General features: G+C 42.3%; 1 protein-coding gene across 1 annotated transcript in view; it reads right to left on the bottom strand.

Moving 5' to 3' along the window:
* Positions 1–15,981, bottom strand: part of Catspere (catsper channel auxiliary subunit epsilon) — a 204,918-nt gene that overhangs the window by 16,954 nt on the left and 171,983 nt on the right. The window lies entirely within an intron of this gene.

The following is a 15,981-nucleotide window of genomic DNA, read 5'->3' as shown; positions in this document are numbered from 1 at the left end:
ATTCTACCATTGCACTGCTCTGTAACATTTTTAGAGTCTACACTGGGAAAAACTTGGGAAAAGTGAAAGTAAGAGCAAATGCTATAATTATTTTGTATTTAAAAATAGAAATAAATCGGGCTGGGGTTGTAGCTCAGCAGTGGAGCACTTGCTTGTGAGGCACTTGCTTGTGAGGTACTTGTGAGGCACTGGGTTCGATCCTCAGCACCACATAAAAAATAAACAAATAAAGGTATTGCATCTGTCTACAACTAAAAACATTTTTAAAAGAAATACAAATAAATCGATAAAGTGTAAAATCCTCCGAAGATAATAATTGGGTATAGAAACTACTCTGATGATAAAGACACAATAGGTGTTATATCCTTGGGTTCTTATCTTCCCTTGGGACTTCTATTTATCCCCATTATTATTAGAGTGTCTCTCTGGGGGAGTCTCAAGAGAGACACTAAAAATTGTACTTTTTTTTTTTTTATTCCATTCCTGGCTTCCCTTTTCAAAGCACACATGAAACAAATCTATAATATATACTCTTGTTTCTGGATTCTTTTTGTTTTGTTTTATTTTACGATGCTAGGAATTATACCCAGAGACTCATGCATACTAGGTTGTGCTCTGCCTCTGAACTATACTCCCAGCCCCTATTTTATGAAATTCTATTTTACTAACTTGCCCAAGCTGACCTCAAACTTGCTATCCTCCAGCCTAAGACTTCTGAGTAGCTGAGATTACAGGCATCCACTACCATGTCCAACTGCTTCTGGATTCTTTTGGGCCCTGCTTCTGGATTCTTTTGGGCCCTGCGTACTTTCAAATCCTACATACAGGACTCCTCTTCTACCACTCCTGCTCTCTGGAAACTTTTTTGTTTGAAGGAAACAAGAAACCTCATGAGGCAATTACTTTGGATATAGCTGAGTTTTTTGCCTAGCAACACCCTCCATGGGTGCTGTGGATCGAATGTGTCTCCCAAAGTTGGAAACCCGATTCCCTAATGCAAAGGTGTTGGGAAGTAGGGATAATGGGAGGTGTTTTGGTCTTGAGAGGACCTGGCCCAGGAATGGATTAATGTAATTACTGTGGGAGTGGTTTTGTTTTTCTGGAACTGGATTCCTGTTACAAGAATGAGTTTGGATGCCTCTTGCTCACTGTCTTTCTTGTCCTTGACTTCTTCTTTGCCCCCTCACCCTCCACCTTCCACCTTCACTGAGGACTGATGTTATAAGAAAGTCCTAGCCAGATGTTAGTGCCATGCCTTTGGACTCCCCAGTCTTCAGAATTGTGAGCCAATACATTTTTCTTTGTATTAATTTCTTAGTCTCAGGTATCCTGTTATAGCAGCACAAAATATACTAAGAGAATGTTTTTTTTCTTTTTTACTACTGACCTTAAAGTATTTCTCTTTCATGAATAACTTCCCAGCCAACTGATCCTTATAATCAGTCAGCTTTTACACAGTCTTAAAAGAACTTCCCCATGGCAACTCCATGGACAAAGATGTTATGATTAGATGATGCTAATGATAAGTTCTGGAGAAAAACTCACTTCTGTATTTCCAGTATGGTATACAGTAGGTGGCATATTTGTTGATCCTTAATTTGAAATGCTGTTAAACTGTTTTTTTGTTTTGTTTTGTTTTTAAATATTCAAGAGCTAGCTATGCTGTCTGTGCCTGCAACCTCTTTCTCTGGACTTAAGTTGAATGATCTGTAATAATAGGTGTCTTAGGTTGGCTCTATCCATCCACTCAGAAACTTGCTGCGAGTGCTATTTGTTCATGGCTATTTGGTATGCTAGGCAACCATGCCCTAGTTTCTCTGGAGATCTTTCTATTGACTATGCCACCCAGAGAGTTCCCTCATAAAAAAATGGAAACTGCTTTATTCAAGTGTGAGGTACAATTCTGATTATGTCCGTCCTCACTTCCCTGGATATCATGAAATATGAGGATATGGACACTTTATCCTACTTATTGTTACCTCCACTCTGATAATCAATTATTCTTCATTTTTTCAAGGAAATGAAATCATTATCAAGGTCCATAGCTAATTTAACAGTACAACTTTAATTACATGAGAATTCTAGCATCACCTCTTCCTGAGAGTAGCATTTGTGGATTTTGCCCCCCTTTATTTGTCTTCTCAGAGTCTGTTACCATTATCAATAGAACACTGATTCCTTTTGGATGTCATTAGAGTGGGAGGGTAATTCCAAGTCCCCACCTTTCATTACAGAAGCTAACAAGCACATATTCTTACTCCTAGGACACAACTGGGGTTGGACTGGGGCAACCCAGGAATCTGAATTTAAAATGAGGGGATATGACAACAGGAGTAATGTTTAGAGGTGATTCATCCCAGTGGCAGTGCCCTAGCCAGGTTGAAAGAAGTGTTTGAAGTAATAAAATTTGAAATAAAATGCATTTCATGCAAGAATGCAATGGGTTAAGTCACTGGTTAAAAGTAAACACACAGGCTATCAGGGTGATGATAAGACAGCTTACCATTTATATTCTAGTAATGACAAGTATGAATTGAGCCAAGAACATAGTTTGATTAAATGGAACAGAAGGTCCAGTTGATGCTCAGCTGTGCATATACCACTGACTGGTTGTCTTGGCTGTGGTTCTCCTCCTCATGTTAATGATATTGTGATATGAAAGATCAGATGAAGTAAACAGCAATCAGGGGCAGAGAACACATATGTCCTACTTGCACTTTGAGAAAGGTCTGGGAAAAGCTTGGAAGATATTTATATGATAAACAAAGAATGTCATCACAAGAGGAACAGAATCAGGTTGTGCACAAGGGAGTCGTACTAAGCTATCCCGTCAAGAAATTTTGGGATAAAACAGACCTGTTATATATTCTCTGGTTTTAGTTAAGAGTCACTGTAAAGAATCCAAGTGTTTTGTGCTACAACCCACCCTGTCTGGTGGTAACTTTTCCTGGAAGGAAACACTAAGGAAGCAGACTCTATGACTTGGCTTCTGCATAGGGTAGTGTGAGCTGCCGAAGCTTGGAGAACATAGCCCCAACAACCTGTGCTGAGCTAGGGTGGGGAGTTAACTTGTCACTGAGAGTGCCTGGCACACCAACTACCCAGGGAGGAATTTTTGAAGGGATGCTGTGTCAGGGTTTCCGGGACCCCCAGCCTTGGGCATGGTCAAGATGGCGCCTGACGCTGAGCCGAGGGCGGCCAGCTGTACAGTAAGCAACCAGCGAATTCCAATGATTGGCTAGTTAACGATGTGATTAGAGCATGCCCCCCTCGTGTACCTATCCTATGCTTGCAGCTGTCCGCGTTTACCTCGTGTACTCTCCCCTGATTGGTTGAAGTGTATATAAGCCTGGTGGGTGGGAGAGTAGGGGGGCGAAGGCTGAAGCTGAGCTGGAAGCTGGGAGTGCGCGGAAGCTGGGAGTAAGAAGAAGCTGAGAGAAGAGAAGCTGGGAGTGTGCGGAAGCTGGGAGTAAGAAGAAGCCGAGAGAAGAGAAGCTGGGAGGGCGCGGAAGCTGGGAGTAAGAAGAAGCTGAGAGAAGAGAAGCTGGGAGGGCGCGGAAGCTGGGAGTAAGAGAAGTGTAGGAGAGGGACTGTGCATAATAAACTTCCAAAACTTCAGACATTTGTCATGTCTCTCTCTGCGGCCAGAGGGAGCGCGATAACTGGTGCCGAAACCCGGGAAGATGAAGGCCTTATAAAGAAAACAAGGTAAGATACCTAAAAAATCTTTTTTATATATACAAGTTAAACCGGTTATAAAAAAGTTAAAGGGTGTCAGGATGCACCATCAGCGGTCCTGGGGACACGCGGAATGCAGTCCGGTTGAAAGGTATCGGGATGCGCCACCAGCGGTCCTGACGCGTGGAACGCGGGTTAAAGGGTATCAGGATATGCCATCAGCGGTCCTGGGGACACGCGGAATGCGGTCTGGTTAAAAGGTATCGGGATACGCCATCAGCGGTCCTGACGCGTGGAACGCGGTCCAATTAAAGTGAAAGTAGAAACACGTTTGAAGCGGTCCAATTAGGGTGTAGGTAGTACGTGAAAAGCTGCTATAAAAATTCTAATGCACACTTGATAGTTTTCCTTTCAGTAATCTCGTTGCTCCTGGCAGCTAGGCCACTGTTTGATTTTGTAACTGCCATAATTAAAGCTATTCAAATTAGTAACAATGGGGTCTGAAACGTCTAAATTCAGAATGCAGCAACCCCTCAGGGAGCTATTAAAAAACCATGGAACGCCATTAAAGGAAAAAACAGCTAAAGTATTTCTTGATACTGTGGAAAGGATTTCCCCTTGGTTTTTGGATGAGGGCCTTTTGAATACCCTACAGTGGGAACAGCTGGGGAAGGACCTTCGTATAGCAGATAGGCAAAACCCTTTGCCAGTAGGCACTATGGCTATTTGGTCTCTTATTAAATCCTGTCTGCAAGATAAAAACAAAAAACCTTCACTCACCGAGCCTTTAGCTGAAGGAAGACAGGTTTTGGAAGAAATGAAAGAGGAACGTTCATATTTTTCTCAAAATTCAGAAAAAGGAACTAATTCAGATGAGGAACTATCGGAGGGGGAATTATCAGGAGAGGAACTGGAAAAAAGAGTACAAAGATTAAGACTAGATAAAAAGCCCCCTCTGGTGCCCGTGTTGCCTAGTGCACCTCCCATAAATAGGGAACCCCCTCATGAAGCGTCCAGTTTTAGGTTACGCTCAGAATGGAGTCATCTTGGATCTGTAGCATATCCTGTTTTTGAGGATGCTCAAAATCAAAGATTCCACCAACCCTTAGACTTTAAAATAGTGAAACAGTTAAAAGAAGCAGTTAACACATATGGTCCTCAGTCAGCTTTTACTATAGCCTTAGTAGATACCTTGACATCATTAAACTTAGTGCCCCAGGACTGGACTAATCTTGCTAGGGCTGCTCTGTCTGGGGGACAGTACCTTATGTGGAAAACATCATGGCAAGAAATATCTACGGATACCGCCCGCCGAAATGCAGCAGCGGGGAATCCCCAAGTCGATAGGGACATGCTTATGGGCGTAGGACCTTATGAAACCCTTCAGGCACAGCTTAATTATCATCCAGCAGTCTATGCACAAATTGCCGTGGCTGCAACCAAGGCCTGGAAAACATTACAAGGAGCAGGAGATTTGCAGGGCCAGTTGTCAAAGGTAACTCAAGGGAATAGTGAGCCCTATGCGGATTTTGTCGATAGGCTAATTCAAACAGCATCACGCATCTTCGGAGATGCAGAGCAAGCCATGCCCCTAGTAAAACAGTTGGCTTACGAACAAGCTAACAGGTGGTGTAGGGAGGCCATAAGACCATGGAGAAACAAAGACTTGTCCGCCGACTTAAAAGTGTGTAGAGATGTAAATGATACTTCGGCGCAGAGCAGTGCTTTTGTAGCAGTCATAGACAGACAAACCACCTTGTTGTCTGCCGCATTTGCACAAGCCCAGGGGAGGTTCCCTTCAAGAACTAATAAAGAGTCTTTAGGATCGTGTTTTGTGTGCGGACAGAAGGGACATCTAAAAGCCACTTGTCCAAACAAAAGGCCACCCTTTGCCCGGGGTGGGAACATCTATACAAAGAATAACCTGGGAACCGGACCTGGGCTATGTCCAAGATGCAGAAGAGGAAGTCATTGGAATAGTGCCTGTCAGCCTATTAGAGATAGGGAGGATAATTTCCTAGGGTTGAATCCTAAACTTCAAAAAAACGGGAGACAGGGCCCTCCCTGGGGCCCGCAACAAATATACGGGGTAATTCAACAAGTTCCCCGACGGTGGTATCCTCCCACAGAGAAGGGGAGCGCAGGGCCACCTCAGGGAGTGCAGGATTGGACATCTGTGCCACCTCCAGACTCATATTAACCCCAGATATGGGGGTGCAGATGATTGATACTGATTGGCATGAAAAAATCCCACAGAACAGTGTAGGACTATTACTAGGTAGAGGTTCCTCAACACTAAAAGGACTTATAGTACACCCAGGGGTTATTGATCCTGATTTCACTGGACAAATAAAAGCCTTGGTCTCTTCACCAAGAGGAATTACGGTCATCTCTCCAGGGGATCGCATTGCACAAATGCTTATATTGCCCAGTCGACATTCTTTGTGGCCCAGTAAAAATACAAATAAAAGACAAGGAGGTTTTGGATCAACAGGAACCACTTTAATAAACCTTACTATGGATATGGGACAGAGGCCCCTCCTAAAATTAAAAGTGGGAAATATGGAATTTACAGGTTTATTAGATACGGGAGCAGACAAAAGTATTATTAGCGCAATGGTCTGGCCAAAGCACTGGCCATTGATCACAGCAGCTCAGAGCTTGAGAGGCTTAGGAGTAGCAGAGAGCCCCAATCAAAGTGCTTCCTCATTATCATGGAAAGATACAGAGGGACACACAGGAATATTTCAGCCATATGTCTGTAATGTTCCTATTAGCCTATGGGGACGAGACGTCCTGCAGCAAATGGATATGAAACTCACCACTGATCAGACTTACCAAGGGACTCCTGTAAGAAATATGTTACAAAATATGAACTATGATGATAAAAAAGGATTAGGAAGACATAGTCAAGGATCTACCCAACCACTGCCTTTACTTCCACCAAAAAATGATTCTCATGGATTGGGTTTTTCCTAGGGGCCACTGATAAACCATCAATCCCTATAATATGGAAAGATGATAAGCCTCGCTGGATTCCACAGTGGCCCCTAACAAAAGAGAAGCTAGAGGCAGCTCATAAGTTAGTACAAGAGCAGGTACAAGCAGGTCACTTACAACATTCTACTTCTCCTTGGAATACTCCAATATTCTTAACAAAGAAAAAATCAGGAAAATGGAGGTTATTACATGATTTAAGAGCCATAAACGAACAAATGTACCCTATGGGACCCATCCAATGTGGACTCCCTCTTGTCACTGCACTACCAAAAAATTGGCCTACTATTATTCTGGATTTAAAAGATTGCTTTTTCTCTATACCCTTACACAAAAATGATTGTTGGAGATTTGCTTTTACTTTGCCCTCTCTTAATCACACTCAGCCTGACCAGAGATTCGAATGGACCGTGTTGCCTCAAGGTATGGCTAACAGTCCTACTATATGTCAAATATACGTAGATAAAGCGTTAACAACTACTAGACAAAAGTTTAAGAGATTGTTGATTTATCATTATATGGATGACATACTTATTTGCCATCCAGAAAAAGAAGTTTTGTTAGAAGCATTACAATTTATAACTCAAGCATTAGAAAAGAGAGGACTAACGATAGCCCCTGAAAAATTACAATTAGAGGAGATCCAAGAATATCTGGGTACAAGGCTCACTGCTACTACAGTCAGACCAACAAGGTTGACCATCAGGACAGATCAATTGAATACCTTGAACGATTTTCAGAAACTCTTAGGTGACATTAACTGGATCAGATCCTATTTAAAATTATCCACAGGGGAATTAAAACCTTTATTTGATATATTAAAAGGTAATCCTGACTTGAATTCCCCTAGGAAACTTACTCCTGAAGCACGGATATCCTTACAACTAGTAGAGAATAGACTTCAGCAGTGTTACGTTGATCGTTGTGATCCTACTCAACCATTAAGTTTAATCATAATCTCAGAGAAGCATACCCCTTTTGGCATAGTTTGGCAAGGAGGACCTCTGTAAAGTATAAATCTCCCTAGCTCTCCGGCTAAAACATTGCAATCATATCCCCAAGCTATTGCTCAGGTAATATTCAAGGGAATAGAATCTTGCATTACTGTTTTTGGAATCCATCCGTCTATTATTATAACTCCTTATTCCACTCAGCAAATTAAATGGCTAATTAATAATGATGATGATTGGTCAGTATTATATTGTTCCACTTCAGCTCAGTTTGATAACCATTATCCCCAACATCCCTGGATTCAATTCTGTAAAAATACTCCCATAGTTTTTCCAAAAGTGACTAGTGTCCAGCCTCTTAAAGACTGTGTAACCATTTTTACTGATGGCTCCAAAAATGGAGTAGGTGCAGTACTTATCAGTAAACAACTTCACACCATAATAGTTCCACCCAACTCCCCACAGGTTACTGAACTTGCAGCTGTAATAGTAGCCTTTAAATTAGCAGATAATCAGCCATTCAACCTTCTATCCGATAGCTTATATATCGTTAACGCTTTACAGGTTCTTGAAACGGTACCCCATATTTCTTCCATGTCCACGGTAGCTACTTATTTTACTACGCTACAAAACCTTATCCTACAGCGTAAACATCTATTCTATGTAGGACATATTAGAGCTCATTCTAATTTACCAGGACCTTTGGCCAATGCTAATGACTTGGTAGATATGGCCACCAAATCAATTTTTGTTTTTTCCATAGAGGAACAAGCAAAACTCTTTCATGAAAAATTTCATGTAAATTCCACTACTTTGAGCAGAAAATTTCCTATATCTAAATGTATGGCTCGACAAATAGTAAAAAATTGTCAACATTGTGCTCCTTTAATCCCAGTACAATCCTTTGGAGTTAACCCCAGGGGACTGCTGCCTGGTCATATTTGGCAGATGGATGTAACCCATATTTCTGAATTTGGTACTGTTAAGTATGTACATGTGTCAGTAGACACTGCTTCAGGGGTCATTATGGCTTCCGCTCATTCTGGAGAAAAGGTAAAAGATGTCATTCAACACTGCCTACAAGCATTTGCTGGCTGGGGCATACCTAAAGTTATTAAAACAGATAATGGTCCTGCTTATACTTCCAAAAGCTTCCGGTTGTTTTTACAAACATTTAACATCCAATCAGTCACTGGCATCCCCTATAATCCTCAGGGACAGGGCATTGTGGAAAGAGCACATCTTACTTTAAAAAATTGTCTAAATAAACAAAAAGGGGGAATAGGAGCCTCCTACAAGTCTCCTAAAGATAAACTTAATTTAGTTCTTTTCATTCTAAATTTCTTAACTCTGGATAGGGACGGCTATTCTGCAGCTGATCGACATTATAATCCCCATAATACTCCTCAAGTATGGGCAAAATGGAAAGATATCCTGACAGGTTGTTGGAAAGGACCGGATCCAGTCCTTCATTGGGTCTGAGGATCTGTTTGTATTTTCCCACAGGATCAACAGACTCCAGTTTGGATTCCAGAAAGGCTAATCAGAGTTTTACAGCATGCAAGTGATGCTGCTCCTCCTCGCAATGGCGAGTCTGAGCCTTCCTCCAATAACAAAAACTCAGACGGAAGCAAACCCGGAACCTATGGGCCATTGTTAGCCTGGCCATATTTTTCACTTCTAACTAACACATTTTTTATCCTTCCTTTTCTTGTTTTCACCAATTCCTCTAAAAGCCTGTCAATTCTACTGATGATTTTTCAGGTCGTGCTGTTTTTGGTGACAAGGATATCTCTAGCCTTTCTTTGCTTTAACAGAAGGAATTTCTGCACTTTGCCGTTGGAATCATACTACAAATCAGACCCAGAGTAGAGCAACTCATTCTGCTGACCCTAGCTGTAATATTGCTTTTCCTCCTACGTCAGCTTGTGTATTTCCTCCCTTTTATGTTTCTACCAACTAACATTTCTAATAACACCTCTTAACTGTTCACTAGCCGTGTGCTATCTCTCACAATGCTGGAATGGTTCTTTTGCCACCCGTGCAATTTGCACATTTCTATCTTCCTACCAGTCCTAGTTTCTGTTGCAGATGTAGAATTGCCAGTGCTGTTGTCGAGAAGCAGGAGAGGCTTTGACATTGCAACAGCCGTGATCATTGTCATCACAGTCCTTGCAGTAGCAGCATTGACACAACCATAACAATGATCATTTGGTCGAGAATGCAGCTGCAGCCTTGCAGACCATAGAGACTCTATCAGAGAGTGGACTCATTATAAGAACAAGTGGATACCTTGCAAGAACTTTTGGGACTGGGATGCGTTTATTCCCTGAGAGCTGTTTGTGTTGCCCGTATTGTAACACTACTGGGATGTATATTGTTTCTGTATTTAATATGGCTATATGGTTTTTCTTCTGTTTATAGATTTGTCAAACAGCGGGCAGGCTTAGGAGCTATGGTGGTACTCCTCTGCCTTGGCCTCCTTCTCTTCATTCGTTTTGGCATGCATCTACGAGCTAGCCAATAGAGAGATCAAATTATCTTTCATCAGGCCATGACCGCCCTAAAGGCCAACAGCCCCCCATTAGTATGGCTCTTGATGCTGGACCGGTAGTCAAAGACGGGTAATGAAGGAGGTGGCTGTGTACCAACCTAAGACAGGAGCTGCAGCATGCTCTGCAGGCTCTGATGACGGGTAAGGACATATGCTGACCACTCAGCCTAAGACAGACACGGTCCCGAGCCTTAGTTTAATAGTAAAGAAGGGGGATATGTCGGGGTTTCCGGGACCCCCAGCCTTGGGCATGGTCAAGATGGCGCCTGACGCTGAGCCGAGGGCGGCCAGCTGTACAGTAAGCAACCAGCGAATTCCAATGATTGGCTAGTTAACGATGTGATTAGAGCATGCCCCCCTCGTGTACCTATCCTATGCTTGCAGCTGTCCGTGTTTACCTCGTGTACTCTCCCCTGATTGGTTGAAGTGTATATAAGCCTGGTGGGTGGGAGAGTAGGGGGACAAAGGCTGAAGCTGAGCTGGAAGCTGGGAGTGCGCGGAAGCTGGGAGTAAGAAGAAGCTGAGAGAAGAGAAGCTGGGAGTGCGCGGAAGCTGGGAGTAAGAGAAGTGTAGGAGAGGGACTGTGCATAATAAACTTCCAAAGCTTCAGACATTTGTCGTGTCTCTCTCTGCGGCCAGAGGGAGCGCGATAATGCTGCACACGGGCTAGTGAATCTTTAGTTTAATAAAAGACCAGATTTGGGTGTTGGACCCTAGAAGCAGGAGCCTCAATGAATACAGATCATGATTAGTTATTGTAAGAGGTAGATAATGTCAGTCTATAGGTTTGACATAAAGATGGTTGTCATAGTAGGGCAATTGTCCAGACTCGCTTATATGCAAAATGGTTCCGGCCTTATGTACTTGAGATTGCACGTCAAGAAAGACTGCTGTGTTTCTACGAGAACTGATGTGATTCCCATTCAGAGAGCAACCACGTGCCTGGTAAATCTTTTGGGGTCTAAAAGTATGCACTTTCATCTGTCCTGGGTCATGTTGCTCTGTCATGTATTCTTATTATAGACTTTGAATAAGTACCACTCAGTGGATTTACCTGATGGTATTTATTTCTTGTTCTTTCTTATTTTCCCTACATTTTGACATTTGTGCATACAATGGTATTGTGGATGTAATAGTCTATTTTTAACTCTACTACGTTTTGAAGGTAATTGGGAACATAGGATATGATTCCTGTATAATCTCTGGTATATACTGCAATCCTTTATATAACCTCCTTTTTTCATATACTTAAGTATTTATTTACCCTTTGGTTTGTGAATTCTTTTTTAAAGGTGGGCATTGCAATCACACCGATAATTCTTCTACTTCCCTTCTCAGCAGGTCATTTTCTTTTATGTAGGTGGGTCACTTTACAATTATTTTAATCCTAAGTGTCATTGCTAAAATTCTTAATTTTGTTCAATTTAATGAAGTATTACTATTTCTTGATAAAAAACAAACATAACTATTTGAAAAAAATATACATCTTCTACCACTTCTAGCCTTTGTCTCCATTTCTACCACTGCAATCTCTAGCACATTTATAAAATACTGTTTGGTATAGATTAATGCAAAACAAGTGAAGGTCTCATTATTCTTCTGATGCATATTAACTGGAAAATACAACACAGACTATATTGTTTTGGTGGAGGGTTCTTCTGGTTCAACATTAGACTATTAAACTTCTTGTCCTACCAAGTTGGTCAAAACATGAGCCTGTGAACATTACTGAAAGAATATGTGACCCTTGCTAAATTATGTTTATGAACTGGACATACATCATTGCGACAAAGACTTACGTTACCTTGAATCATTATATGTATTTTTTGCGTATAGACATTTCAGAATCTTTATACCGTTTCTAATTCCCTACTGTGTTATTTAATAATGTGGATGCTGATACCTACTACTCTTTTTTTGTGTCACACCTGATATTTCCCTTTATATTATTGGACTCCCCTTGCTCCAAGTTAAGTCATTTCCCCCTTCTTGCGCTCCATTTCTAGTCAACAACTTCTCAGTCTGATATTTTCAGTCATAGTCAAAACTCAAGTCTCATCTTGTATTTTATTTGTAGCCAGCAACTCCGTACACATTTTCTCCCTTTACTTCTTAATCGCCAACATTATCTTGGAAGAATCTGTGAAAATGCCATTTTTGCTATGAGTTTCAGTTTTTTCCCCTCTGAGGATTCACAATCCCTAGGGTTTCTTCAGATCTTTTTCTTTTTTTGCAGTACTGGGGATTGGACTCAGGGCCTTGAGCTTGCAAAGCAAGCAATCTACCAACTGAACTATATCCCCAGCCCTTCTCAGAGTTTTTATGCAAGTGCCATCTATTCCTGTAGAAGCAGGACTGTGTAGCAGTCAGTGAAGCTCCAAGTATTGGAAGGTTCTCTATTTCACTTTAGGCATACATTTTAGGAAAAAAGCACCCCTGATACCCATGTTGACTTAATATACAGCGATTCCTCTCTGAGATACCTCTCAGAGTAGCCTTATTTACCAGAACATGCCTAGTCTTTGCAGGTACCTACTTTCTATAACACACAGATGCCAACTGAATCCACCCTTTTTGTGGTGAACTTTATTTTTCACACAGCAGAACTGTGGGCCCTCCAAATCTGTCTAGATAATAAACTATTATTTGAATGTTTTCCCTAATTGGTTCCCAGATCAGTACTATCACCTGGGAACTTGTTAGAAATGCAAATAATTTGGGATCCATCTCCTGCTGCTGAATCAGAAAATCTGGGGGTTGGACCAAGCAATCTACTTTAACAAGCCCTCCAGATGATTCTGATATATATTGAAGTTTGACAGCCACAGCACCATTTCATACTGATTGAGGCAAACTCTGTGAGTGTGAATTATCCAGCTGGCTCATTGCTTCCTTGGAGTATGCTATTTTCACAAAATCTTAGAACATTTAGGTGCCCATTGTGAGAATCTGAGGATAGAGAAAGTATCATTTACACCCATCAATTTCATACTCCTAGAAGCCCTTCAATCAGAAGTCAGGAGGATATGTTTCATTTGAATTGGTTCCATTACTAATGTAGGTGCTTATGATTTTTGAGTAGAATGTAATTTTTTTAATGAGTAGATGATCTATAGTTAATTAATTAGGTTTACAAATACATATTGAGCACCTATAATGGGATAGATGTTGGGATACAGCAGTGAACAAAATTAATAAAATCCCTTTCCTTCTTGGGGTTAACTTTCTTGCTGGAGAGCCAGATAATAAGATATAAAAAGTAGGCTGTATAGTGTGGTAGGACAGGCCCAAGATGGCTATAGTTAGGCTCCCTGGCTGAGCTTCCTGCAGGCTATGTTTTTAATGTGTAGCCAAGGTCATGAACACCCTGATTCAGCCTGGGTGCTCAAGGTCATACACATTTGATTGTAAGCATGTGCTCACTTACATAAACTGCTGGCAGTGTGCCCTCTTTGTCTGGTCTGCATATAAAAAAGGCTTATGGAAATGGCTGGGGATGGGGTGCTAGTTAGGGGCTGCTGCCACCTCTGAATAAAGCATGTCTATTATCCCAACTGTGCCTAGCATCTTCTTTCAACTGCTGGAACCCCGAACCTTTCTTCCTGGGTCTAAGCCTCAACCAGACAACTGGCATAGTAAGCAGGATCTTCAGTTGGTGAGAGATGCATCAACCCTCCTGGATAGAGGACCCGTGGTCACTGAGCAGCATGTAGCATTGGTTGCCACAGTTCTACAAGTACAGAGTCCTGTGGAGAGTTGGGATATGGTGTGTGGATTCCATGTGAGCATAGAGAAGGTTTTACAGGCAGTTATTTCCTGCCTATAGGACAGTGCCATTCAGAAGTGGGTTAAATTTTTCTGATTGCTCTGTGAAGAACATGGACCCAGCAGGGTGGAATGTGAATGCACAGGTGGAGCCCAGATGCTGGCCCCTGGCCAAGGAGAAAGGTGGCAGTGATGGTGCAGACGGGAGGGAGCAATGGCAGCTGCTGGGGCCAGGATGTTTCTTACAACTCTGAGAGCAAAAACTGATGCAGATTTATGAGAGACTGCCAAAATTAGGGAGTTACAAGATAAAGAAGAGTTCAAAACTGGAGTATGGACCCTGGAGGAATATCTGTGCTTCAAAAATACTCCTCAACTTCCACCATACTGATGGAGTAAGAAGAGGAGGAGGAGGGGGACTAACACCTGCAAGCTGGGCTAGTGGTAATGCATAAAATGAAACAATAGCAATTGAAGGCTCCCATGGGCAGCCACTGGCAGGGCTGGCCCAGGTAACCAAGTTAACCATACTTCTGCCTGTCAAGCAGAGTTAGTGAACTTGGGAAAATAAATGGATGGAGGTCAGTAGAACCCTTGGCTGCTTTGTTGTTATGACTGAGATTTAGTGGTGGATAACATTATGTGTAGTGCCCTAAAAATGGGAGGTTAGAAACTCTCCTTGCAGCATTGAAGCAGAGGGTACAAAACAGTAAATGCCACGGAAGCATTTAGAGGGGCCAAGAGAGCCCAGATGTGCTAGGAGCCAGCAGGGACAAGACACTTCAGATGGTGCTAGGACCTGTTACTTAGGTAGGTGAACCAGAAACAAGCCCATACCTTGGAGGTAAGGCATCTGTACTGTTCAATGGTTGGTCCACTGATGGTTCCAGCCATGGACAACTGCCTGTTTGGACAATGATGACTGTGGAACCAAAGACAGATACTGTCTGGTTTAATACCAGTACAGGACAAAATAGCCAGTGAGCTTAGCTACAAACTGTCTGGATGATGGTAACAAAGTATCCCCCATAGTAATATGTACTGACAGCTATGCTGTGTAATAGGGGCAAGTTCTAAGGTGAGAGCTCTGGGAGCTAGGCTGCCAGGAACAGGTGGCTATAGAGCAAGTTATTGGCCCCCTGACTATACGAGGGAATGATGAAGCAGAACTTTAAGCTAACTTTAAGGTGGTTAGAATGGGTACCTCCCAGTGACCTAGTGACTTGGTTGCACAACCACTTACAGCATGCAGGTGTGATAAACATGTGAATGTAGTCAAACGATGGGGTCTGCCTTTAATGAGGAATGCTCTGATAGAAGCCTGTCAGGTATGTGTATGTGCTTAGGAATATCCACACCCTTGATGCTTTAGAGCCACAAATGGCCAGGTAACACATGGATGCATCCCCTTGACATGATGGCAGGCTGACCATATGAGCCCTTTACTGAAGTCAGAGGAGGGCACATTTGCCTTGACAGCAGTTGATACAGCCACAGGCTTGTTGCTTGCCTGATCTAGTGGCCAAATGAATCAGCTTACTAAGATTCATGTCCTGATAATGTTGATGACCTTGTGAGACTGGCCTATCACAATAGTGAACAAGGTGTCCATTTCATGGGTCAGGATGTAAAGTGATGGGCAACTCAGTTATAGATTCACATCCCATATCATTCACAGGCTGCAGCATGATAGAAAGATATAATGGCCTGCTTAAGCAAGAACTTAGGAGTACAGTCAACCCACCTGTTATGAAGGGGGTGGGCATAGTCTCTGTGGACAGTTGTGTGAGCTCTGAATAAGCATCCCTGACAAGGGGGACCAACTCCTGTGGGGAGGCTTAACACACAGTGACCCTAATACAGGTCCAGGTGACAACAAAGGATGTTATACTTAAGCCTGGGTTTGGGAGGCAAGGGATGTTCTTTTACCTGCTCCCACTGGATTGAATAGGGGGCAAATTGTGGATTGGACATGGCTCTGGACAATAAAGTTCCCCCATCTTTGTTGGGTAACCCTGTTAGACCCATAGGAAAAAG

The sequence above is a fragment of the Sciurus carolinensis genome, chromosome 12 (genome assembly GCF_902686445.1).
Source record: "Sciurus carolinensis chromosome 12, mSciCar1.2, whole genome shotgun sequence".
NCBI classification, from domain to species: Eukaryota; Metazoa; Chordata; class Mammalia; order Rodentia; family Sciuridae; genus Sciurus; species Sciurus carolinensis.
The sequence above is the reverse complement of the archived record's forward strand: the minus strand, read 5'-3'. Positions and strand labels throughout refer to the sequence as shown.